Source organism: Triticum aestivum, chromosome 5D (assembly GCF_018294505.1).
Source record: "Triticum aestivum cultivar Chinese Spring chromosome 5D, IWGSC CS RefSeq v2.1, whole genome shotgun sequence".
Classification (NCBI taxonomy): Eukaryota; Viridiplantae; Streptophyta; class Magnoliopsida; order Poales; family Poaceae; genus Triticum; species Triticum aestivum.
In genome coordinates, this window is record NC_057808.1 from 83940319 (window position 1) to 83966027 (window position 25709).

Sequence of the window (25709 nt, forward strand, 5' to 3'; positions counted from 1 at the left end):
CACTTTCAATACCTACACGGGTTAGTCCCACAAGGAACAAATAGGAATATCCATAGACATAGATTGATGTTCACACATGATGATGTCTATGAAAGCATTAGGTTACCTTGTCCCTTGTCTTACCAACAAGAGGGTTTGTGACTCCTTGAACTAGTGCAAGGTGTGGAAGTTTTTGCACTTGTCCTTGCCAAAATGATATGAGTGAAGTATGTTGGTGGAGTCACCCTCAAGAACTCTCCAGTTCTTCTTCTTTGGGATCCACATCATTTTGATGGGAATCCTTGGAGTTGTAGTTGTACTTGATGAAGTAGAACTTGATGTAGTCTTGGGAACCCACTTGACCAAGACCTTAGTAGCTTCTTCAAATGCATCAATCTCCTCTTGAAGCTTGTCCTTGCCTTTTTGCTTGTGGTCTTGTGGTGGAAGATCATCTTGAGCTTGTGTTCCTTGAAAGGAAGTAGGATCATACTTCTCTTGTTGAGGAACAAACTCCATCTTGGGGTATTGATCTTCTTCCCACTCAACTCCATTGGCATTGAACTTTCGTTCAAAACCAACACCTTGATTGTTCCGGTGCCTTCCTTGCTTGCGTACCATTTTTTCAAATTGCTTACTTCCGGCAAGGCTCTTGTAAACACCTTTCTCTATAATTCCCTTCAATAAGCTATTTTCTTGCTCAAGTGTAACTTGGCTAAGAGAATCATTAGTGGAATCAAGAGAACTACTAGAAGCAACAACATTGGATTTAGCATTATTATTGTTACTACTAGATGAAGAATCTTTCTTACTCTTGTTGCTAGATTTAACTTGTGGCATGTAAGTAGATAAGAGTAAACGCTTGGCAATGTAAGAAGAACTTTTCTTGCAAAGATCATCATTGATTGCCTTTAAGAACTCATGCTCTTGCTCAAGGTTGAGCTTTTCAAAGCGTAGCTTCTCATGAGTCTTTAAAAGTTCTCGATAATCTTCCAAGGTAGTTTCATGAGCTAACTTAAGAGTGTTTAGTTCTTTAGTTAGATGCTCAATCTCCTTCTTATCATCGTCATTCGTTTTATCTTGATTAGCATGATTAATAGCAAGTTCATCATAGTTTTCTTCACTTGAATTGTCAACGAGTAAATCATCATCTCCTAGCAAATCATCTTCATCACTATTGAAATCAACATACTCGGGGTGTGATACCTTTGGGCCTTTAGCCATGAAGCATCTTCCAATTCCTTCATTTGGTGAGTCAAATATGTCGTAGGAGTTGGTTGACACAAGTGCTAGACCGGCAACACCTTCATCTTGAGTATATTCGGAGTCGGAGTGATAACTTTCTTTTGGAGTGATGGTCGGAGTCGGAGTCGGATACCCATTCACCAACGTGAGCTTGATGTCTTCGTTTTGTGTAGCTCCTTGATGATTTGTCCTTCCTTTCCGAATCCTTGCTTCTCCAAGAGGTTCTTTGTTCATAACGATCATCTCTACTCCTTCTCTCTCTTGGTGGTGATTCTTCTCTCCTACTTCTACTTTTGGGTGAATCTTCTCTTCTTTTGTAGGGAGCCGTACACTCATTGGAGTAGTGTCCGGGTCTTCCACAATTGTAGCAATTTCGCTCACGACTAGAAGATCTTTTGTCATTGTAGGACCTTGACTTGGAACTTATTTCCTTGCTTCTACTCTTGTAGAAATTGTTGAAGTTCTTCACCATTAGGCTCAATTCTTCATTGAAGGTTTGTTTCTCACTTGATGATGTGGGAGCATCACATGAGGCTTTGTAAGCACCGCTTGACTTGCTGTGGAGCTCTTCCTTATCCTTAAGTGACATCTCATGAGCAACAATTCTTCCAATGACTTCCGTTGGCTTGAGATCTTTGTAATTGGGCATCATTTGGATCAATGTGCACATGGTATCATATTTTCTATCCAAGGCTCTTAGGATCTTCTTGATGATGAATCTATCGGTCATCTCTTCACTTCCTAAGCTGGCAATCTCATTTGTGATGAGAGCAAGCCTAGAGTACATTTCGGTGACACCTTCACCATCCTTCATTTTCAACTTGTCAAGTTGACTTCGAAGCACATCCAATTTGGATTCCTTGACGGAGTCGGTACCTTCGTGCATATCAATTAAAGTATCCCAAATTTCCTTTGCATCCTCAAGACGGTTGATTTTGTTGAATTCTTCGAGGCACAATCCGTTGAAGAGGATATCACAAGCTTGAGCATTGTATTGCAGCATCTTCAACTCTTCCGCGGTAGCTTCACGGTTTGGTTCTCTCCCATCAAAGAATTCACCTTGCAAGCCAATACACACAATAGCCCAAACAGCGGGGTTATGTCCAAGAATATGCATTTTCATCTTATGCTTCCAACTAGCAAAATTAGTACCATCAAAGTAAGGACCTCTACGGTGGTAACTTCCCTCGCTAGACGCCATACTCTCCTAGGTTGTGAAACCAAGGCTATGATCACCAAAAGCTATGGAAATCAAGGAAAATGGAGACCGTAGCTCTGATACCACTTGTAGGATTGAAAGTATGTCTAGAGGGGGTGATTAGACTACTTGAAGAAATAAAAATCTAGCCTTTTCCCAATTTTCAGTCTTGGTAGATTTTAGCAACTTTGCACAAGTCAAGCAATCAACCTACACATGCAATTCTAAGAGTATAGCAGTGGAATGTAAAAGAATTGCACATGAAGGTAAAGGGGGGGAGTTTGAGGGAGCAAACGCAATGTAGACACGAAGATTTTTTATCCGTGGTTCTGATAGGTGGTGCTATCGTACATCCATGTTGATGGATACTTCAACCCACGACGGGTAACGGTTGCGCGAGTCCACGAAGGGCTCCACCCACGAAGGGTCCACGAAGAAGCAACCTTGTCTATCCCACCATGGCCATCGCCAATGAAGGACTTGCCTCATTAGGATATATCTTCACGAAGTAGGCGATCTCCTTGCCCGTACAAACTTCTTGGTTCAACTCCACAATCTTGACGGAGGCTCCCAAGTGACACCTAACCAATTTAGGAGACACCACTCTCCAAAAGGTAATAAATAGTGTGTTGATGATGAACTCCTTGCTCTTGTGCTTCAAATGATAGTCTCCCCAACACTCAACTCTCTCTCATAGGATTGGATTAGTGGAAAGATGATTTGAGTGGAAAGCAACTTGGGAAGGCTAGAGATCAAGATTTATGTGGTTGGAATGGAATATCTTGACCTCAACACAAGTGTAGGTGGTTCTCTCTCAGAAAATGTATGTTGGAAGTGTAGGCATGTTCTGATGGCTCTCTCCACGAATGAAGAGTGGGTGGAGGGGTATGTATAGCCTCCACACAAAATCTAACCATTACACACAATTTACCAAACTCGGTGGGACCGAATCAGAGAACTCAGTCAGACCGATTTAGTTCATAATGTGACCATTAGGCATTTTGGTGGGACCAACATGTCAACTCGGTGGGACCGATTTCATTAGGGTTAGGGCATAACGTAATCGCCGTGAGACCGATTACACTAACTCGGTGGGACCGATTTTGGTAATAAGCTAACCAGAGAGTTGGTCAGGCAAACTCGGTGGGACCGATTCGCTCATTTCGGTTGGACCAAAACGTTACGAAGGGGAAACAGAGAGTTTGCATTGCGAACTCGGTGGGACCGATCGCTCATCTCGGTTAGACCAAAACGTTACGAAGGGAAACAGAGAGTTTGCAATCCCATCTCGGTGAGGCCTAGATCCCTATCGGTGAGACCGAAGTGACTAGGGTTTGTGCAGTGGCTATGTCAAGGAAACTCGGTGCCGCCGGATAGAAAATTTCGGTGGGGCCGAGTTTGACTTTTGGTTTGGGACATATGTGGATATGAGAAAGTGGTTTAAGGTTTTTGGAGCATATGACTAAGCATTTTGAGCAAGAAACCCATTAAGAAACACCTCATCCCCTTTTAATAGTATTGGCTTTTCCCATGGACTCAATGTGATCTTGGATCACTAAAAGTAAAATGTAGAGTCTTGAGCTTTAGATCTTGAGCCAATCTTTTGTCCTTAGCATTTTGAACTTTCCTGAAATATTTACCTTGAAATGGCATTAGTTCAATGAGCTATATGTTGTTAATAATTACCAAAACCACCCAGGGATAGTTGCACTTTCAGTTTGTCACATGCTATTTGATGCTCTCTTTGCGCTTCAATTCTTTTCTTTCATGCGAGCATCATTAAAATTATCAATGCCTAGCTAGGGGCGTTAAATGATAGCGCTTGTTGGGAGGCAACCCAATTTTATTGTTGTTATTTACTTTTTGTTCCTATTTAGTAATAAATAATTCATCTAGCCTCTGGTTAGATATGGTTTTGTGTTTTAATTAGTGTTTGTGCCAAGTAGAACCTTTAGGATAACCTACAGTGATAGTTAATTTGATCTTGCTGAAAAACAGAAACTTTTGCGCGCACGAAATTAGTTTTCATAAATCACAGAAACATGATTTTCAGTTGATTCTCTTTGCAGAAGATTATTAAACAAATTGCTTAGAACTTCCTAATTTCTCAGGATTTTTGGAGTAACAGAAGTATTCGAAAGTTACAGATTGCTAAAGTCTGTTCTGTTTTTGACAGATTCTGTTTTGCGTGTGTTGTTTGCTTATTTTAATGAATCTATGGCTAGTATCGGGGGGTATGAACCATAGAGAAGTTTGAATACAGTAGGTTTAACACCAATATAAATAAAGAATGAGTTCATTACAGTACCTTAAAGTGGTGGTTTGTTTTCTTATACTAACGGAGCTCATGAGATTTTCTATTGAGTTTTGTGTTGTGAAGTTTTCAAGTTTTTGGGTAAAGATTTGATGGATTTTAGAATAAGGAGTGGCAAGAGCCTAAGCTTGGGGATTCCCAAGGCACCCCAAGCTAAAATTCAAGGACAACCAAAAGCCTAAGCTTGGGGATGCCCCGGAAGGCATCCCCTCTTTCGTCTTTGTCCATCGGTAACTTTACTTGAGGCTATATTTTTATTCACCACATGATATGTGTTTTGCTTGGAGCGTCTTGTATGATTTGAGTCTTTGCTTTTTAGTTTACCACAATCATCCTTGCTGTACACACCTTTTCGAGAGACACACATGAATCGGAATTTATTAGAATACTCTGTGTGCTTCACTTATATCTTTTGAGCTAGATAATTTTGCTCTAGTGCTTCACTTATATCTTTTTAGAGCACAGTGGTGGTTTTATTGTATAGAAATTATTAATCTCTCATGCTTCACTTATATTATTTTGAGAGTCCTTTAGAACAGCAAGGTAATTTTCTTTGGCTATAAAATTAGTCCTAATATGATAGGCATCCAAGATGGGTATAATAAAAACTTTCATATAGAGTGCATTGAATACTATGAGAAGTTTGATACTCGATAATTGTTTTGAAGATAGTAATATTAGAGTTGTGCTAGTTGAGTAATTATGAATTTGAGAAATACTTGTTGAGGTTTGCAAGTCCCGTAGCATGCACGTATGGTAACCGTTGTGTGACAAATTTGAAGCATGAGGTATTTCTCTGATTGTCATCCTTTGTGTGGAGGTCGGGATCGCGCGATGGTTAACTCCTACCAACCCTTCCCCTAGGGGCATGCGTGTAGTACTTTGTTTTGATGACTTGTAGATTTTTGCAATAAGTATGTGAGTTCATTATGACTAATGTTGAGTCCATGGATTATACGCACTCTCGCCTTTCCATCATTGCTAGCCTCTTCGGTACCGTGCATTGCCCTTTCTAACCTTGAGAGTTGGTGCAAACTTCGCCGGTGCATCCAAACCCCGTGATATGATACGCTCTATCACACATAAACCTCCTTATATCTTCCTCAAAAGAGCCACCATATCTACCTATTATGGCATTTCCATAGCCATTCCGAGATATATTGCCATGCAACTTTCCACCGTTTCATTTATTATGACACGCTTCATCATTGTCATTTTGCCTTGCATGATCATGTAGCTGACATCATATTTGTCGCAAAGCCACCATGCGTAATAATTCATAGATGTCACTCTTGATTCATTGCCTATTCCGATACACCGCCGGAGGCATCCATATAGAGTCATATGTTGTTCTAGCATCGAGTTGTAATCATTGAGTTGTAAATAAATAGAAGTGTGATGATCATCATTATTAGAGCATTGTCCCAAATTAAAAAAAATGAGAAAGGCCAAATAAAAAAAGAGAAAAAAGGGGGACAATGCTACTATATTTTTCCACACTTGTGCTTCAAAGTAGCACCATGATCTTTATGATATAGAGCCTCTTATTTTTGTCACTTTCAAATACTAGCGGGAATTTTTCATTATAGAACTTGGCTTGTATATTCTAACAATGGGCTTCCTCAAATGCCCTAGGTCTTCGTGAGCAAGCAAGTTGGATGCACACCCACTTAGTTTCTTTTGTTGAGCTTTCATACATTTATAGCTCCAGTGCATCCGTTGCATGGCAATCCCTACTCCTTGCATTGACATCAATTGATGGGCATCTCCCTAGCCCGTTGATTAGCCGCGTCAATGTGAGACTTTCTCCTTTTGTCTCTTCTCCGCACAATCCCCATTATCATATTCTATTCCACCCATAGTGCTATATCCATGGCTCATGCTCATGTATTGCGTGAAAGTTGAAAAAGTTTGAAAAGGCTAAAGTATGAAACAATTGCTAAAACCGGGGTTTGTGCATGATTTGAGTATTTTGTGTGACGAATATGGAGCATAGCCAAAGTATATGATTTTGTAGGGATGAACTTTCTTTGGCCATGTTATTTTGAGAAGACATATTTGCTTTGTTAGTATGCTTGAAGTATTATTATTCTTATGTCAATATTAAACTTTTGTCTTGAATCTTTCGGATCTGAACATTCATGCCACAATAAAGAAAATTACATTGAAAATTATGTTAGGTAGCATTCCACATCAAAAATTCTGTTTTTATCATTTACCTACTCGACGACGAGCAGGAATTAAGCTTGGGGATGCTTGATACATCTCCAACGTATCTATAATTTTTTATTGTTCCATGCTATTATATTATCTGTTTTGGATGTTTAATGGGCTTTAATATGCACTTTTATATTATTTCTGGGACTAACCTACTAACCGGAGGCCCAGTGCAAATTGTTGTTTTTTTGCCTATTTCAGTGTTTCGCAGAAAAGGAATATCAAACGGAATCCAAACAGAATGAAACCTTCGCGAGGATCGTTTTTGGAACAAACACAATCCAAGAGACTTGGGGTGGACATCAAGGAAGCAATGAGGAAGCCACAAGGCAGGAGGGCGCGCCCCCACCCTCGTGGGCCCCTGCAGCTCCACCGACCTACTTCTTTCGCCTATATATACTCATATACCCTGAAAACATCCAGGAGCACCACGAAACCCTATTCCACCGCCGCAACCTTCTGTACCCGTGAGATCCCATCTTGGGGCCTTTTCCGGCGCTCCGCCGGAGGGGGAATCGATCACGGAGGGCTTCTACATCAACACCATAGCCTCTCCAATGATGTGTGAGTAGTTTACCACAGACCATCGGGTCCATAGTTATTAGCTAGATGGCTTCTTCCCTCTCTTTGGATCTCAATACAAAGTTCTCCTCGATGTTCTTGGAGATCTATTCGATGTAATACTTTTTGCGGTGTGTTTGTCTAGATCCGATGAATTGTGGGTTTATGATCAAGATTATCTATGAACAATATTTGGTTCTTCTCTGAATTCTTATATGCATGATTTAATATCTTTGCAAGTCTCTTCGAATTATCAATTTTGTTTGGCCTACTAGATTGATCTTTCTTGCAATGGGGGAAGTGCTTAGCTTTGGGTTCAATCTTGCGTTGTTCGATCCCAGTGACAGAAAGGGAACCGATACGTATTGTATTGTTGCCATCGAGGATAAAAAGGTGGGGTTTATATCATATTGCTTGAGTTTATCCCTCTACATCATCTCATCTTACTTAATGCGTTACTCTATTCTTATGAACTTAATACTCTAGATGCATGCTGGATAGCGGTCGATGTGTGGAGTAATAGTAGTAGATGCAGAATCGTATCGGTCTACTTGTCACGGACGTGATGCCTATATACATGATCATGCCTAGATATTCTCATAACTATGCGCTTTTCTATCAATTGCTCGGTAGTAATTTGTTCACCCACCGTAAAATATGCTATCTTGAGAGAAGCCACTACTGAAACCTATGGCCCCCGGGTCTCTTTTCTATCATATTTTATCACTTTTATTTACATCGCATCTCGTTTACAATTTTGCAATATTTACTTTTCAATCTATATAACAAAAATACAAAAAATATTTATCTTATTATCTTTATCAGATCTCACTTTTGCAAGTGGCCGTGAAGGGATTGACAACCCCTTTATCGCGTTGGTTGCAAGGTTCTTGATTGTTTATGCAGGTACTAGGCGTCTTGCGTGTAACCTCCTACTGGATTGATACCTTGGTTCTCAAAAACTGAGGGAAATACTTACGCTACTTTGCTGCATCACCCTTTCCTCTTCAAGGGAAAACCAACGCATGCTCAAGAGGTAGCACCCGACCACCCACCGTAATGGGGAACTCAGCGAAAATTTCAATTCTACCACGATTTTTTATGTCATGGACAGCCCAAAGAATGTCATGCAAGTGTGTCCCCGGCCCGCCCAGGATGAAAAGCCCATTTTTTGTCATGATTTTTTGTCACAGAAGTAGGAGCCCACCACATCTATGATGATACGTGTTTTTGTCACAATTATCGTCATAGAAGTGTCATAACCATGACAGAAAAAATTCGTTCAAGCCATAATGTCACGGATGTGTATTTTTTTGTAGTGGCATTGTGTTGGGGGGATGAACCCCGGGTAGGCAACGGAACCCGGATCCTTTTCAAAAACATCGGGGCCAGCATCGCCTCTCAATTTGGCTCGCACTTGGCTGGGTTCGTCGACCCGGCAGAGACAAGACTTCTCCAGCAAGCCAGCTTCCTCGTGGCATCTTCCTTAACCCGGCCATGGGTCGGCTCCCGTCCCATCCAAGGCGTGCGATGGGACAAGTCCCCACAAAGGGGGAGAGCGTGGCCACATTGTCCTGCCAACTCCTCTGACCAGCAAGGGCATGGCAACAGTGCCTCACCTACTCCACTGACCGAAGCCGGCATGGCTACAGTGCTCCCATCGTCACTGCTGACGCAAGCTGACGGCGACTGAATGGAGCACCACTCTAGCCAAGTCGACCCGGCCACTCCGTGATGATCGACAAGATGGAGAACAGTGCCCCCTGGCGCACGGGGCCCGCGCCCGGAGAACCCGGCGAGCCTGCCACCCGGCGGGTCCCAACACTAGCTTCCCGGACGCTGACATCCAGGCCCCATGACCTTGTAAATTTACCATTGTACCCCTGGGGGTTGACCTATAAAACCCCTCAGGAGCCCTCCATGTACATAGGAAGCAACCATACACATCACACAATCAGTAGAACACACACACAAGGAGGAGCAGCCTATGCTTTCGCCTGTCTTCCTTCGTCCCCAATACAACTCTAGGAGCAAGCTTGTAACATCCACATATAAACCACACTCGGCAGGACTAGGGGTGTTATCTCTCCGGAGAGCCCTGAACCTGGGTTTGTCTTGCATCCCTCGCTCGCTCATGCCGACCTCGCCTTTGGAGCCCACCGGTGCCCTCGAACCTCCTCCTCTCTTTAGCCATCCCTTGGCATCTGTCGTGCGCCCACCATGATAGTTGGCGCCCACCGTAGGGCAGCTCGAGGTCCTCGATGGAGACATGTTCCAGATGGGGCTCCCCTCCGACTCCAAAGAGCCCGTCATGCTGGCGGACGATGTAATCGACGAGATTGCCGCCTCCTTCATCGTGCTGCGCATCTTCGATACGCCCGCGGCCGTCGAGTACCCTAGCTGGGTGATCGACATCTCTGACCTCCCGTTTCCCTCGGCGATGACGTTTCCGCCGGGGCAATGGACCTCTGCGTTCGAGTAGAGGTGTTCGCCACCGACATTGGCTCCTCCTCGTCCAGCGCTGTGAGGAAGGCCGCCGAAGCCAAGGCCGGGACGGATCACGCCAACGTGCCCAACCCGCTGCGCGCCACAATACAGAGCCTCCGCGTTCCCATCGCCACCGACGTCGATGCCACCAACTCCGCCGAGACCCGGGCTCGGCTCGAGGAAGATCGCCAGCGCCTGCTGGGCCTGTCTGAGACTCTCGCTGCCACGCAGCGCTGTCTGGACTCCGCTCAGCGAGAGCACGACACCGCGTACGGCTTCACGCCTACCGCCGTCGAGCCAAGCCGGATCGCCGATGTGCGGACCCGGGGCGGCGCCATCGGCCGCGCCCTCGGCGTGTTCCCGCCCGTCTACGAAACCCCCGTGAAGAATATGCGCGCCGCGCAGGCGGCCGCAGTCGGCCTGGAGCAGTTGCAGGGCGAGGAGCTGAAGGACCACCTGCAGCGCGTGAACGAGCTTCTCGGCACCGCCAACACGCAGCAGGACCCACTCAACCGCCTCAACAAGCCCGCGGGATCCGCCTCGCGCCACACCAACGACCCCGAGCAGCAGAACAGAGCATCTTTGCCGCCCGGCGAAGCTCATTTCGGCCGCACCCGGACCCGGCGCAACCGCGCCTCGGCGGCTGCCGGCAGCTTGGACGACGAGCCGGCTCCAAAAGACCGGCGCCAGCAAGATCCTCCCCCGCAACACGACCGTCGAGTCCGTCCGGCCTCCGCCGACCCAGTTCCCCGCGGCCCGGTCGCGAGCCGGCTAGGCCCGGGCGCCATCGATGATGCCGACGCTCGCCATCGCCTCGACCAGCTCGCCCTCTCCTTGGAGTTGGAGGAGGACAACGCTGTTGGGCCGGCTTGCTTCGGTCCATGCATCCGGGATGAGCCCTTCCACAAAGGGTTCACGCTCCCCCGCAACACCCCCAAGTACAATGGTGCCGTCAAGCCAGAGGACTGGCTCATCGACTACACCACCACCATCGGCATCGCGAGCGGTAATCGTTGCCTCGCCTTATGCTACACCCCGCTCATGCTCCAGGGCTCAGCCCACACATGGTTGAACAGCCTGCCGGCCGGCAGCATCAACACGTGCGTCGACTTCGAGCAGGCCTTCGTGCGCAACTTCACCGGCACCTAAAAGTGTCCCGGCCGCCCCAGTTAGCTTGCCATGTGCGTCCAGGGGCCGACGGAGACCGGTCGCGAATACCTCGCACACTGGACCGAGCTCCTGAACAGCTGCGAGGGCATCCACGAGGTGCAGGCCATCCAGTATTTCGTCAGCGGGTGCTGGGATGGCACCCTCCTCAAGCACAAGCTCTTGCGCTCCGAGCCGGCCACCATGGCCGCACTCATGGTGATGGTGGACAAGTACGACAACGCTGACTCCGCCATGAAGATCCAAGTTGCGCTGGACGAAGCCAGCAAGGTGAAGCCGGTACCACCTCCTAAGCCGGCTGGCGAGAGCAGCCGCCAGCAGAACAACAAACGCAGGGCCGACTAGCCGGCCCAGCGCTACTACAACCGCCTCCTCGCGGCCGCCGAGCAGGCGCCTGCGGCCGAGCTGGCCGCCAAACGCCGGCAAACCAGCAGGACGATGTGGCAGCTCGCCATGAGCTTCCAGGAGATGCTCGACGCCCCCTGCAAGCACCACAGTGGCGTGAGGCCGTCCACGCACACGCTCCGGCAATGCGCCATCACCAAGCGCATCATGAGGGGCGACATCCCGCCTCCTCAACTCTGGCTCCAGGAGTGGGGCCGCCAGCTCCGCTTCCTCCGCCCCCGCCCCCGCCCCCGGCCAACAGCGCAATGCGTGATGACATCTACCCCGACCAGAACGTGACCTACGTCGTCTTCACCAGCCTTGGCAACGACAAGCGTAGCAAGCGCCCGCTCCGGCAGGAGGTGAACACCGTCGTCCCGGCCAAGCCGGAATACATTCATTGGTCGGAACGCCCGATCACCTGGACCCGGGAGGACCACCCGGCCGTCATGCCGAACCCAGGTTACTACGCCCTCGTCCTCGACCCCACCATTGTTGCACCCTGGCGCACCTGCAAGTTCTCGCGAGTCCTCATTGATGGCGGCAGCAGCATCAACATCCTCTACCGCGACACCATGACCAAGCTTGGCCTCGAGGCCAAGGACTTGGAGCCAACCCAGACGATCTTCCACGACATCGTGCCTGGCCTCTCCTGCTCCCCCATCGGCCAGATCCGGCTCAACGTCATGTTTGGCACCAGTGACCATTTCCGGCGCGAGCCCATCTAGTTCGAGGTGGTGGATCTGTCCAGCGCGTACCACACACTGCTGGGTCGGCCTGCGCTCGCCAAGTTCGTGGCGGTCCCCCACTACGCCTACATGAAGATGAAGTTGTCTCGTCCAAAGGGCCTCATCACCGTCATTGGCAACTACTGCAAGTCCCTGGAATGTGCCCAAGCCGACGCCAAACAGGCCGAGTCGCTAGTCATAGCCGAGGAGCGGCGCCAGCTCGACCGGATCATCGCGCTAGCCAACGAGACGTTGGCCGTGCCAGCTTCGGCTAAGGAGCCGGCCGGCGAGGCCTCGTTCCAGCCCTCCAAGGAGACCAAGAAGGTCAAGCTGAACCCGGAAGACCCCAGCTGCAGTAAGTACGTCGTCGTGGGCACCCGCCTCGATAGCAAATAGGAAGGCGAGCTCGTCGACTTCTCCGTGAGAATCGGGATATCTTTGCATGGACCCCAAAGGACATGCCGAGTATTCCAAGGAAGTACGCCGAGCACAAACTCCATGTCCGCAAGGACGCCAAGCCTGTCCATCAACCCCTACGTCGCTTTTTAGAAGAGAAGAGAAGAGAAGAACCATCGGTGAAGAGGTCGCCAAGCTCCTTGCGGCCGCCTTCATCATGGAAGTGTTCCACCCCGAGTGGCTGGCCAACCCAGTCCTCGTCCTGAAGAAGAACAACACCTGATGCATGTGCATAGACTACACCAGCCTGAACAAGGATTGCCCCAAGGATCCTTTCGCCCTCCTGCGGATCGATCAGGTCATCAACTCCACCGCTGGCTGTGAGCTCCTGTCCTTCCTGGATGCTTACTCTGGCTATCATCAGATCAAGCTGGACCCGGCTGACGCCCTAAAGACGTCCTTCATCACACCCTTCAGGGCGTATTGCTACATCACCATGTCGTTGGGCTTGAAGAATGATGGTGCCACCTTCCAGCGCTGCATGCAGAAATGCTTGTTGCCGCAACTCAGCCGCAACATCCACGTCTACGTGGACGACATCGTGGTGAAGACCAAGCAACACCTCACGCTCCTCGATGACCTGAAGGAAACATTTGCCAATCTGTGCGGGTACCAGATCAAGCTCAACCCAGAGAACTGTGTTTTCCGCGTGCCGGCCAGAAAGCTACTCAGCTTCCTCGTCTCGGAGCGCAGCATTGAGGCGAACCAGGAGAAGATCAAGGCCATCAAGCGCATGCGCAAGCCAACCCGGCTGCGCGATGTCCAGAAATTCACCGGCTGCTTGCCCTCGGTCAGGCGGTTCCTTGGCCGGCTGGGAGAGAGGGCCTTGCCCCTATATCAGCTGATGAAGAAGACGACGCCGTTCGAGTGGAATGACCAGGCGGACGAAACCTTCCGGGATCTCAAGCACATGCTCTCCACCGCACCCGTCCTGGCCGCACCAGTCGATAAAGAGTCGCTAATGCTATACATTGCCGCCACCTCGCGGTCGGTCAGCATGGTGCTGGTGGTCGAGCGACTAGAGAAGGGCAAGATCCAGTCTGTCCAGCACCCAGTCTACTACCCTAGCGAGGTGTTTTCCGCCTCCAAGCAGAACTACCCGCACTACCAGAAGATGTGTTACAGCGTGTACTTCAGCGCCAAGAAACTGAAGTAGTATTTCCAAGAGCATGTTGTCACCGTGGTGAGCACGGCCCCCATCGGAGAAATCATGGGCTGCCAGGATGCCTCTGGCCAGGTTGCCAAGTGGGCAATCGAGCTAGCCGGCAACACCATCCTGTACGAGCCCCGCTCTACAATCAAGTCCCAAGCTCTGGCCGACTTCCTTGCCGCCGGTTTCAACACACTGGCGCATGCACTTCGATGGCTCCAAGATGCGCTCCGGCCTGGGAGTCGGCATCATGGTGTCCTCTCCGAAGGGCGAAGGGCTTCGGTACGCACTCCAGATCCACATCGCCGCCTCCAGCAATGTTGCCGAGTACGAAGCCCTTGCGCATGGCCTCCGGCTTGCCAAGGAACTCGGCATCGGGCGCATCCTATGCTACAGCGACTCGGACCTGGTGGTGCAGCAGTGTTCCGGCGAGTGGGACGCCTAAGACGCCAACATGGCCAGCTACTGCTTCCTCGTCCAGCAGCTTTTCGGCTTCTTCGACGGCTGCGAGTTCCTTTACGTCCCGCTCGCAGAAAACGAAGCCGCTGATGCACTAGCCAAGATTGGCTCATCCCGGCAGGCCATACTGTCCGGCGTCTCCCTCAAGCACCTGCACAAGCCGTCCATCAAGCCGTCTCCAGACTCCGAGTCAATTTTGTCCCGGACGACCCGACCGTGCCTCTCCCCCACCCGGACCCAGGGGCTGCGGAACCCAGCCCGAGAACCGCTGATCCTGGCCCGGGGGCTGCCGCATCCGACCCAGCCGATGCCATCTCCGACACGATCTCGTGGACTGGGGAACCCGGCCTAGAGACTGCTGAACCCGGCCCGGGGACTGCGGGACCTGACCCGGCGGCTGAAGTACTCAACCCGCCCGCCGCCATCTCCGACCCAGGGGCCGCCGCCTCTGGCTTGGGGACTGCTGCCCCAGAACCCGCCATGGTAGCCGTCTTCACCGTGGTGACGGCCCCATCATGGGCACTGCCAATCTCAGAGTTCCTGGAGAACGGAGTCCTCCCCATGGACGAGACCGATGCCCGGCAAATACAGCGTCGGGCGTCTGCCTACAGCATCATCAACAACAAGCTCGTCAAGCGTAGCTCGACGGGCGTGTTCCAATGCTACATCGAGCAGAACAAGGGCATAGAAATCCTCCTCGACATACACAAGGGCGAGTGCGGGCACCACGCCGCCTCATGGTCCCTGGTGGCCAAGGCTTTCTGCCATGGTTTCTATTGGCCCACAGCCCTCCAAGACGCTGAATCACTTGTCCTCAAGTGTGAGGGATGCCAGCGCTTCAGCAAGCGCAGCCACTAGCCGGCTTCAGCACCGCGGACCATCCCGATCACCTGGCCCTTCACGGTCTGGGGACTCAACATGGTAGGATCCTTCAAGACTCGAGGCGGCATGACGCACCTGCTGGTGGCGGTGGACAAGTTCACCAAGTGGATTGAGGCACGACCAAGCAAGAAGCTAGACGGGCCAACGGTCGTCCGGTTCATCAAGGACATCGTGGTACGCTACGGCGTCCCACCTAGCATCATCACGGACAACGGCACCAACTTCGCCAAGGGCGCGCTCGGGCAGTACTGCTCCGTCTCTGGCATCCACCTCGACTTGGCCTCCGTGCCACACCCTCAATCCAATGGCCAGGTCAAGCGGGCCAACGGCCTCATCCTATCCGGCATCAAGCCGCGGCTTGTCGAGCCACTCGTCCTTTCACCCGACAGCTGGCTTGACGAGCTGTCGGGCGTCCTCTAGAGTCTCCACACAATGCCAAACCGGTCGACCGGGTTCACCCCGTTCTTCCTCGTCTGTGGAGCAAACGCCGTCATCCCAACCGACATCAAGTTCGACTCGCCGCGAGTCATGATGTACACCAAAGCCGAAGCCAAGGAAGCCCGTGAAGACGGCGTCGACCTACTCGAAGAAGCACGCCTTTTGGCAATCAGCCGATCCGCCATCTACCAGCAAGGTCTAAGGCACTACCATAGCAAGAAGATCAAGCCCCTCGCATTCCGCGAGGGAGACCTCGTCCTCCAGCTTGTCCAGCAGCAAGCCGACCAGCACAAGTTGGCCTCCCCATGGGAGGGCCCCTTCATCGTCAGTAAAGCCCTATGTGATCACAATGCCTACTACCTCATCGATGCCCGCAAGTCAAACAAGCGCAGGAGAGACACCGCCGGGAGAAAGAAACAAGCTGGCCATGGAAAGCAGAACTCCTCCGCCCGTTTTACAGTTAGCTGTATGCACGTATGTATCACTATCTTTTGTAACCATATGAAAAACAATGGGATCCCCGAACGACGCTCGGGGGCTGCCCTTTCCTGCAAAATTATTGTGTTCCACGCATTCATGCAAATTTTCTGTAAAACCCCACCACCGGGTTGACTCGCTCAACCCGAGGGCTCGGGGGCTGGCCGGCTTGGCCCGCCGTCCACCTTAGTGCATCTCGGCGTGTTCGGGTTGCCGCGGCCCTCCACTTTGCCCTATGCCACAGAACCGGCTTCGGCTGTCGGCCGGCAAGAACTATGGGCCAAAGCACCAACATGCTATGAAAACACGAAGTTGGGTCCACCGGATTGACAAACCCGGCCCCGCCACATTAACTTACCGCACAACCGGCAGCTCGCCAGCCGGCCCAGTAGGTGTTTCGCTTGCGCTCAACATTTGAAGGGCCTAAGTACCGCGTGCTCCTTGTCACAGACCGAAACCCGGCTGTTTGACTCGCGGGGGGAGGCCCGAAGGGGAAGCAAGCAAGAATACGGCTCAAAAAATAGAAAGCAAAAGCATAAACGCTCGCGAAAATATTTACATCATAGATAAAACAAGCCCAAGGCCAGAATTCATTACATTTCACCTAAACACCCAAGTGGGTGGGTGGACCTGCTACTTAACAAAAAATGTTCAAAAGATAAAACAGGTGTGACAGCCTGGATTTGCCTTCTCTCTTTCTCCGGACTTTCATTTGCATTTGCTTTGTATTTGGAGTTCTGAATCAATTCAAATGGACTTGAACACTTGGGCCTACCCTTGACTGTCACCCAATTGACCCATCCACCTCTAACTCACCTTTCCTTCTCTGAAAAACTCCAACAAAAGCCCAAGTAATATTTTTCATAAAATAAAAATATTCATTTTCTTCCCTGAAAATCACTTCAGAGAAGTATGCTCCAAAGCAACCCCTCAATTTCTTGCTCCAAAAATCCTGAATAAATTCACAAATATTCTTTCAACCCTAGGGCACCTTCCTGAGCAAACATATTGCATAACGTTTTGTAATATTTTTGCTACAGAAAAGCATTTCTGTTCTGGACAGAATGATCACTTTGCACAACAAGTATATTTTTGATTGATCTTTTGGGGCTGATCTTTTCTGAGCTTGATTACCCTCCTAAGAGATTGCTAAACCCCAAAGCACAGCCTTTAGTTCTCACTAAATTTTTCTTAGTGAAGCTCACAAGTTTCTGTCCAGAAACTTGCCAGGAAGAAAGCCACTCCCACAGTTCACCTGTGACCCAGCCAACCGTGCAAAACAACCAAAACCACTAAGGACTGACTGCCAGACATGGTGTTTGCGCTTAGCTCAGCCTGATGCCAAAGTTCACGCGGTGACCACGAGTGTCCAAGGGGGTTGGCATGCAGCCGACGCGCTCTGCGGTGCGCCAGCGTCTCTGTTTCGCGCGTGCTTGCTGCCCCGGCCGCCGCACCTTGCCAAAACGCGCCCCATCCTCGTTTGCACCTCCATAACTCCACCCTGGGGCTCGCCGCAGCGAGCATGGGCACGGCGCGGCCAAGGCAACAGTGCGCCTGTGCCCCTATGCTCGTCGCGTACCATGCTCCTGTGCTCGTCGCAGCTCGTCTACAGCCCCCATGTGATCCCTGGCACCTTCTCCCCCTCTCACTGACGCCATTCGTCGCCGGGCGACGCTCCAGAGAGCTCCGTGGAGCTCTCGATCCCTGCCTCGGCCTCGCCTATAAATAGAGCTGCCCCAGCTCGTTTCTCTCCGCACACACACTCAGCACACCTCCACACCATCGTAGGAAGCCGCAGCCCAGCCGGGCAGGCCTCTGGCCGCCGTCCCCTCCCCGAGCTCGCTGGCGATCCCCGTCCTCTGCCCCTCCCCCTCCAGAGCCGCTCGAGCTCCATTGATCACTCCGGTGTGTTCGTGGTGATCCACTGGTGCGAGCTGGTGCCGTTGAAGCTGCTGGACTGGCCCTGCTTCCCCGGAACCACCATCTCCGATGAGCTTCGCCCGCTGCCGCTGCTGGAGAGCTCCGTTCCGACCCCGTTCGGCCACCCCTACCCCGAAGGACATATGCCCTAGAGGCAACAATAAAGTTATTGTTTATTTCCTTATATCATGATAAATGTTTATTATTCATGCTAGAATTGTATTAACCAGAAACATAATACTTGTGTGAATACATAGACAAACAGAGTGTCACTAGTATGCCTCTACTTGCTAGCTCGTTGATCAAAGATGGTTATGTTTCCTAGCCGTTGACATGAGTTGTCATTTGATTAACGGGATCACATCATTAGGAGAATGATGAGATTGACTTGACCCAATCTGTTAGCTTAGCACTCGATCGTTTAGTATATTGCTATTGCTTTCTTCATGACTTATACATGTTCCTATGACTATGAGATTATGCAACTCCCGTATACCGGAGGAACACTTTGTGTGCTACCAAACGTCACAACATAACTGGGTGATTATAAAGGTGCTCTACAGGTGTCTCCAAAGGTACTTGTTGGGTTGGCGTATTTCGAGATTAGGATTTGTCACTCCGATTGTCGGAGAGGTATCTCTGGGCCCACTCGGTAATACACATCACTTAAGCCTTGCAAGCATTGCAACTAATGAGTTAGTTGCGGGATGATGTATTAAGGAACAAGCAAAGAGACTTGCCGGTAACGAGATTGAATTAGGTATTGAGATACCGACGATCGAATCTCGGGCAAGTAACATACCAATGACAAAGGGAACAACATATGTTGTTATGCGGTTTGACCGATAAAGATCTTCGTAGAATATGTGGGAGCCAATATGAGCATCTAGGTTCCGCTATTGGTTATTGACCGGAGACGTGTCTCGGTCATGTCTACATAGTTCTCGAACCCGTAGGGTCCACACGCTTAAAGTTAAATGACGGTTATATTATGAGTTTATGTATTTTGATGTACCGAAGATAGTTTGGAGTCCCGGATGTAATCTCGGACATGACCAGGAGTCTCGAAATGGTTGAGACATGAAGATTGATATATTGGACGACTATATTCGGACACCGGAATGGTTTCGGGGGTTATCGGATATATACCGGAGTACCGGGGGTTACCGGACCCCCCCCCCCCCGGGGGGGGGGCGGTTTAATGGGCCTACATGGGCCTTAGTGGAGAAGAGGAGGGGCGGCCAGGGCAGGCCGCCTGCCCCCTCCCCCTCTAGTCCGAATTGGACAAGGAGGGGGTGCGGCGCCCGCCTTTCCTTCTTCTCCTCCTCCTCCTTCCCCCTTCTCCTAATCCAACAAGGAAGGGAGGGAGTCCTACTCCCGGTGGGAGTAGGACTCCTCCTGGCGTGCCTCCTCCTAGCCGGCCGCCTCTCCCCCCTTGCTCCTTTATATACGGGGGCAGGGGGCACCCCAGAGACACAACAATTGATCATTGATCTTTTAGCCGTGTGCGGTGCCCCCCTCCACCATAGTCCACCTCGATAATATCGTAGCGGTGCTTAGGCAAAGCCCTGCGTTGGTAGAACATCATCATCGTCACCATGCCGTCGTGCTGACAGAACTCTCCCTCAAAGCTCGGCTGGATCGGAGTTCGAGGGACGTCATCGAGCTGAACATGTGCTGAACTAGGAGGTGCCGTGCGTTCGGTACTTGATCGGTCAGATCGTCAAGACGACGTACGACTACATCAACCGCATTGTGCTAACGCTTCCACTTTCGGTCCACGAGGGTACGTGGACAACACTCTCCTCTCTCGTTGCTACGCATCACCATGATCTTGCGTGTGCGTAGGAAAATTTTTGAAATTACTACATTCCCCAACAGTGGTATCAGAGCCTGGTTTTATGCGTAGATGTTAGATGCATGAGTAGAACACAAAGATTTGTGGGCGATACAAGTCATACTGCTTACCAGCATGTCATACTTTGGTTCGGCGGTATTGTTGGATGAAGCGGCCCGGACCGACATTACGCATACGCTTACGCGAGACTGGTTCTACCGACGTGCTTTGCCCACAGGTGGCTGGCGGGTGTCAGTTTCTCCAACTTTAGTTGAACCGAGTGTGGCTACGCCCGGTCCTTGAGAAGGTTAAAATAGCACTAACTTGACGAACTATCATTGTGGTTTTGATGCGTAGGTAAGAACGGTTCTTGCTCAGCCCATAGCAGCCACATAAAACTTGCAACAACAAAGTAGAGGACGTCTAACTTGTTTTTGCCGGGCATGTTGTGATGTGATATGGTCAAGTCATGATGCTAAATTTTATTGTATGACATGATCATGTTTTGTAACTGAGTTATCGGCAACTGGCAGGAGCCATATGGTTGTCGCTTTATTGTATGCAATGCAAACGCCCTGTAATGCTTTACTTTATCACTAAGCGGTAGCGATAGTCGTAGAAGCATAAGATGGCAAGACGACAACGATGCTACGATGGAGATCAAGGTGTCGCGCTGGTGACGATGGTGATCATGACGGTGCTTCAGAGATGGAGATCACAAGCACAAGATGATGATGGCCATATCATATCACTTATATTGATTGCATGTGATGTTTATCTTTTATGCATCTTATCTTGCTTTGATTGACGGTAGCATTATAAGATGATCTCTCACTAAATTATCAAGGTATAAGTGTTCTCCCTGAGTATGCACTGTTGCGAAAGTTCTTCATGTTGAGACACCACGTGATGATCGGGTGTGATAGGCTCTACGTTCAAATACAACGGGTGCAAAACAGTTGCACACGCGGAATACTCAGGTTAAACTTGACGAGCCTAGCATATAACAGATATGGCCTCGGAACACTGAGACCGAAAGGTTGAGCGTGAATCATATAGTACATATGATCAACAAAGTGATGTTCACCACTGAAACTACTCCATCTCACGTGATGATCGGACATGGTTTAGTTGATTTGGATCACGTGATCACTTAGAGGATTAGAGGGATGTCTATCTAAGTGGGAGTTCTTAAGTAATATGATTAATCGAACTTAAATTTATCATGAACTTAGTACCTGATAGTATTTTGCTTGTCTATGTTGATTGTAGATAGATGGCCTGTGTTGTTGTTCCGTTGAATTTTAATGCGTTCCTTGAGAAAGCAAAGTTGAAAGATGATGGTAGCAATTACGTCCTGGAAGCACCGCTAGGTGCCAGACCTGCTGCAGAAGCAACACCAGATGTTATGAATGTCTGGCAGAGCAAAGCTGATGACTACTCGATAGTTCAGTATGCCATGCTTTACGGCTTAGAACCGGGACTTCAACGACGTTTTGAACGTCATGGAGCATATGTGATGTTCCAGGAGTTGAAGTTAATATTTCAAGCAAATGCCCGGATTGAGAGATATGAAGTCTCCAATAAGTTCTACAGCTGTAAGATGGAGGAGAATAGTTCTGTCAGTGAGCATATACTCAAAATGTCTGGGTATAACAATCACTTGATTCAACTGGGAGTTAATCTTCCGGATGATAGCGTCATAAACAGAATTCTTCAATCACTGCCACCAAGCTACAAGAGCTTCGTGATGAACTATAACATGCAAGGGATGGATAAGACAATTCTCGAGCTCTTCGCAATGCTAAAGGTTGCGCAGGTAGAAATCAAGAAGGAGCGTCAAGTGTTGATGGTAAACAAGACCACCAGTTTCAAGAAAAAGGGTAAAGGGAAGAAGAAGGGAAACTTCAAGAAGAACAACAAACAAGTTGCTGCTCAGGAGAAGAAACCCAAGTCTGTACCTAAGCCTGAGACTGAGTGCTTCTACTGCAAACAGACTGGTCACTGGAAGCGGAACTGCCCCAAGTATTTGGCGGATAAGAAGGATGGCAAGGTGAACAAAGGTATATGTAATATACATGTTATTGATGTGTACCTTACTAATGCTCGCAGTAGCACCTGGGTATTTGATACTGGTTCTGTTGCTAATATTTGCAACTCGAAACAGGGACTACGGATTAAGCGAAGATTGGCTAAGGACGAGGTGACGATGCACGTGGGAAATGGTTCCAAAGTCGATGTGATCGCGGTCGGCACGCTACCTCTACATCTACCTTCGGGATTAGTTTTAGACCTGAATAATTGTTATTTGGTGCCAGCGTTGAGCATGAACATTATATCTGGATCTTGTTTGATGCGAGACGGTTATTCATTTAAATCAGAGAATAATGGTTGTTCTATTTATATGAGTAATATCTTTTATGGTCATGCACCCTTGAAGAGTGGTCTATTTTTGTTGAATCTCGATAGTCGTGATACACATATTCATAATATTGAAGCCAAAAGATGCAGAGTTGATAATGATAGTGCAACTTATTTGTGGCACTGCCGTTTAGGTCATATTGGTGTAAAGCACATGAAGAAACTCCATGCTGATGGGCTTTTAGAATCACTTGATTATGAATCACTTGATGCTTACGAACCATGCCTTATGGGCAAGATGACTAAGACTCCGTTCTCTGGAACTATGGAGCGAGCAACAGATTTGTTGGAAAACATACATACAGATGTATGTGGTCCGATGAATATTGAGGCTCGCGGCGGGTATCGTTATTTTCTCACCTTCACAGATGATTTAAGCAGATATGGGTATATCCTCTTAATGAAACATAAGTCTGAATCATTTGAAAACTTCAAAGAATTTCAGAGTGAAGTTGAAAATCATCGTAACAAGAAAATAAAGTTTCTACGGTCTGATCGTGGAGGAGAATATTTGAGTTACGAGTTTGGTCTTCATTTGAAACAATGCGGAATAGTTTCACAACTCACGCCACTCGGAACACCACAGCGTAATGGTGTGTCCGAACGTCGTAATCGTACTTTACTAGATATGGTGCGATCTATGATGTCTCTTACTGATTTACCGCTATCATTTTGGGGTTATGCTTTAGAGACGGCTGCATTCATGTTAAATAGGGCACCATCGAAATCCGTTGACACGACGCCTTATGAACTATGGTTTGGCAAGAAACCAAAGTTGTCGTTTATTAAAGTATGGAGCTGCGATGCTTATGTGAAAAAGCTTCAACCTGATAAGCTCGAACCCAAATCGGAAAAATGTCTCTTTATAGGATACCCAAAAAAGACTGTTGGGTACACCTTCTATCACAAATCCGAAGGCACGACTTTTGTTGCTAAATTTGGAATCTTTCTAGAGAAGGAGTTTCTCTCGAAAGAAGTGAGTGGGAGGAAAGTAGAACTTGATGAGGTAACCGTACCTGCTCCCTTATTGGAAAGTAGTTCATCACAGAAACCGGTTCCTGTGACACCTACACCAATTAGTGAGGAAGTTAATGATGATGATCATGAAACTTCAAATCAAGTTGTTATTGAACCTTGTAGGTCAACCAGAGTAAGATCCGCACCAGAGTGGTACGGTAATCCTGTTCTGGAGGTTATGTTACTAGACCATGACGAACCTACAAACTATGAAGAAGCGATGGTGAGCCCAGATTCCGCAAAATGGCTTGAAGCCATGAAATCTGAGATGGGATCCATGTATGAGAACAAAGTGTGGACTTTGGTTGACTTGCCCGATGATCAGCAAGCCATTGAGAATAAATGGATCTTCAAGAAGAAGACTGACGCTGACGGTAATGTTACTGTCTATAAAGCTCGACTTGTTGCGAAAGGTTTTCGACAAGTTCAAGGGATTGACTACGATGAGACTTTCTCACCCGTAGCGATGCTTAAGTCTGTCCGAATCATGTTAGCAATTGCCGCATTTTATGATTATGAAATTAGGCAAATGGATGTCAAAACTGCATTCCTGAATGGATTTCTGGAAGAAGAGTTGTATATGATGCAACCGGAAGGTTTTGTCGATCCAAAAGGAGCTAACAAAGTGTGCAAGCTCCAGCGATCCATTTATGTACTGGTGCAAGCCTCTCGGAGTTGGAATAAACGCTTTGATAGTGTGATCAAAGCATTTGGTTTATACAGACTTTTGGAGAAGCCTGTATTTACAAGAAAGTGAGTGGGAGCTGTGTAGCATTTCTGATATTATATGTGGAGGACATATTGCTGATTGGAAATGACATAGAATTTCTGGATAGCATAAAGGGATACTTGAATAAGAGTTTTTCAATGAAGGACCTCGGTGAAGCTGCTTATATATTGGGCATCAAGATCTATAGAGATAGATCGAGACGCTTAATTAGACTTTCACAAAGCACATACCTTGACAAAGTGTTGAAGAAGTTCAAAATGGATCAAGCAAAGAAAGGGTTCTTGCCTGTGTTACAAGGTGTGAAGTTGAGTAAGACTCAATGCCCGACCACTGCAGAAGATAGAGAGAAGATGAAAGATGTTCCCTATGCTTCAGCCATAGGCTCTATCATGTATGCAATGTTGTGTACCAAACCTGATGTGTGCCTTGCTATAAGTTTAGCAGGGAGGTACCAAAGTAATCCAAGAGTGGATCACTGGACAGCGGTCAAGAACATCCTGAAATACCTGAAAAGGACTAAGGATATGTTTCTCGTTTATGGAGGTGACAAAGAATTAGTCGTAAATGGTTACGTCGATGCAAGCTTTGACACTGATCCGGACGATTCTAAATCGCAAACCGGATACATGTTTACATTAAACGGTGGAGCTGTTAGTTGGTGCAGTTCTAAACAAAGCGTTGTGGCGGGATCTACGTGTGAAGCGGAGTACATAGCTGCTTCGGAAGCAGCAAATGACGGAGTCTGGATGGAGTTCATATCCGATCTAGGTCTCATACCTAGTGCATCGGGTCCAATGAAAATCTTTTGTGACAACACCGGTGCAATTGCCTTGGCAAAGGAATCCAGATTTCACAAGAGAACCAAGTACATCAAGAGACGCTTCAATTCCATCCGGGATCTAGTCCAGGTGGGAGACATAGAAATTTGCAAGATACATAGGATCTGAATGTTGCAGACCCATTGACTAAGCCTCTTCCACGAGCAAAACATGATCAGCACCAAGGCTCCATGGGTGTTAGAATCATTACTGTGTAATCTAGATTATTGACTCTAGTGCAAGTGGGAGACTGAAGGAAATATGCCCTAGAGGCAATAATAAAGTTATTATTTATTTCCTTATATCATGATAAATGTTTATTATTCATGCTAGAATTGTATTAACCGGAAACATAATACTTGTGTGAATACATAGACAAACAGAGTGTCACTAGTATGCCTCTACTTGACTAGCTCGTTGATCAAAGATGGTTATGTTTCCTAGCCATTGACATGAGTTGTCATTTGATTAACGGGATCACATCATTAGGAAAATGATGTGATTAACTTGGCCCATTCCGTTAGCTTAGCACTCGATCGTTTAGTATATTGCTATTGCTTTCTTCATGACTTATACATGTTCCTATGACTATGAGATTATGCAACTCCCGTTTACCGGAGGAACACTTTGTGTGCTACCAAATGTCACAACGTAACTGGGTGATTATAAAGGTGCTCTAAAGGTGTCTCCAATGGTACTTGTTGGGTTGGTGTATTTCGAGATTAGGATTTGTCATTCCGATTGTCGGAGAGGTATCTCTGGGCCCACTCGGTAATGCACATCACTTAAGCCTTGCAAGCATTGCAACTAATGAGTTAGTTGCGTGA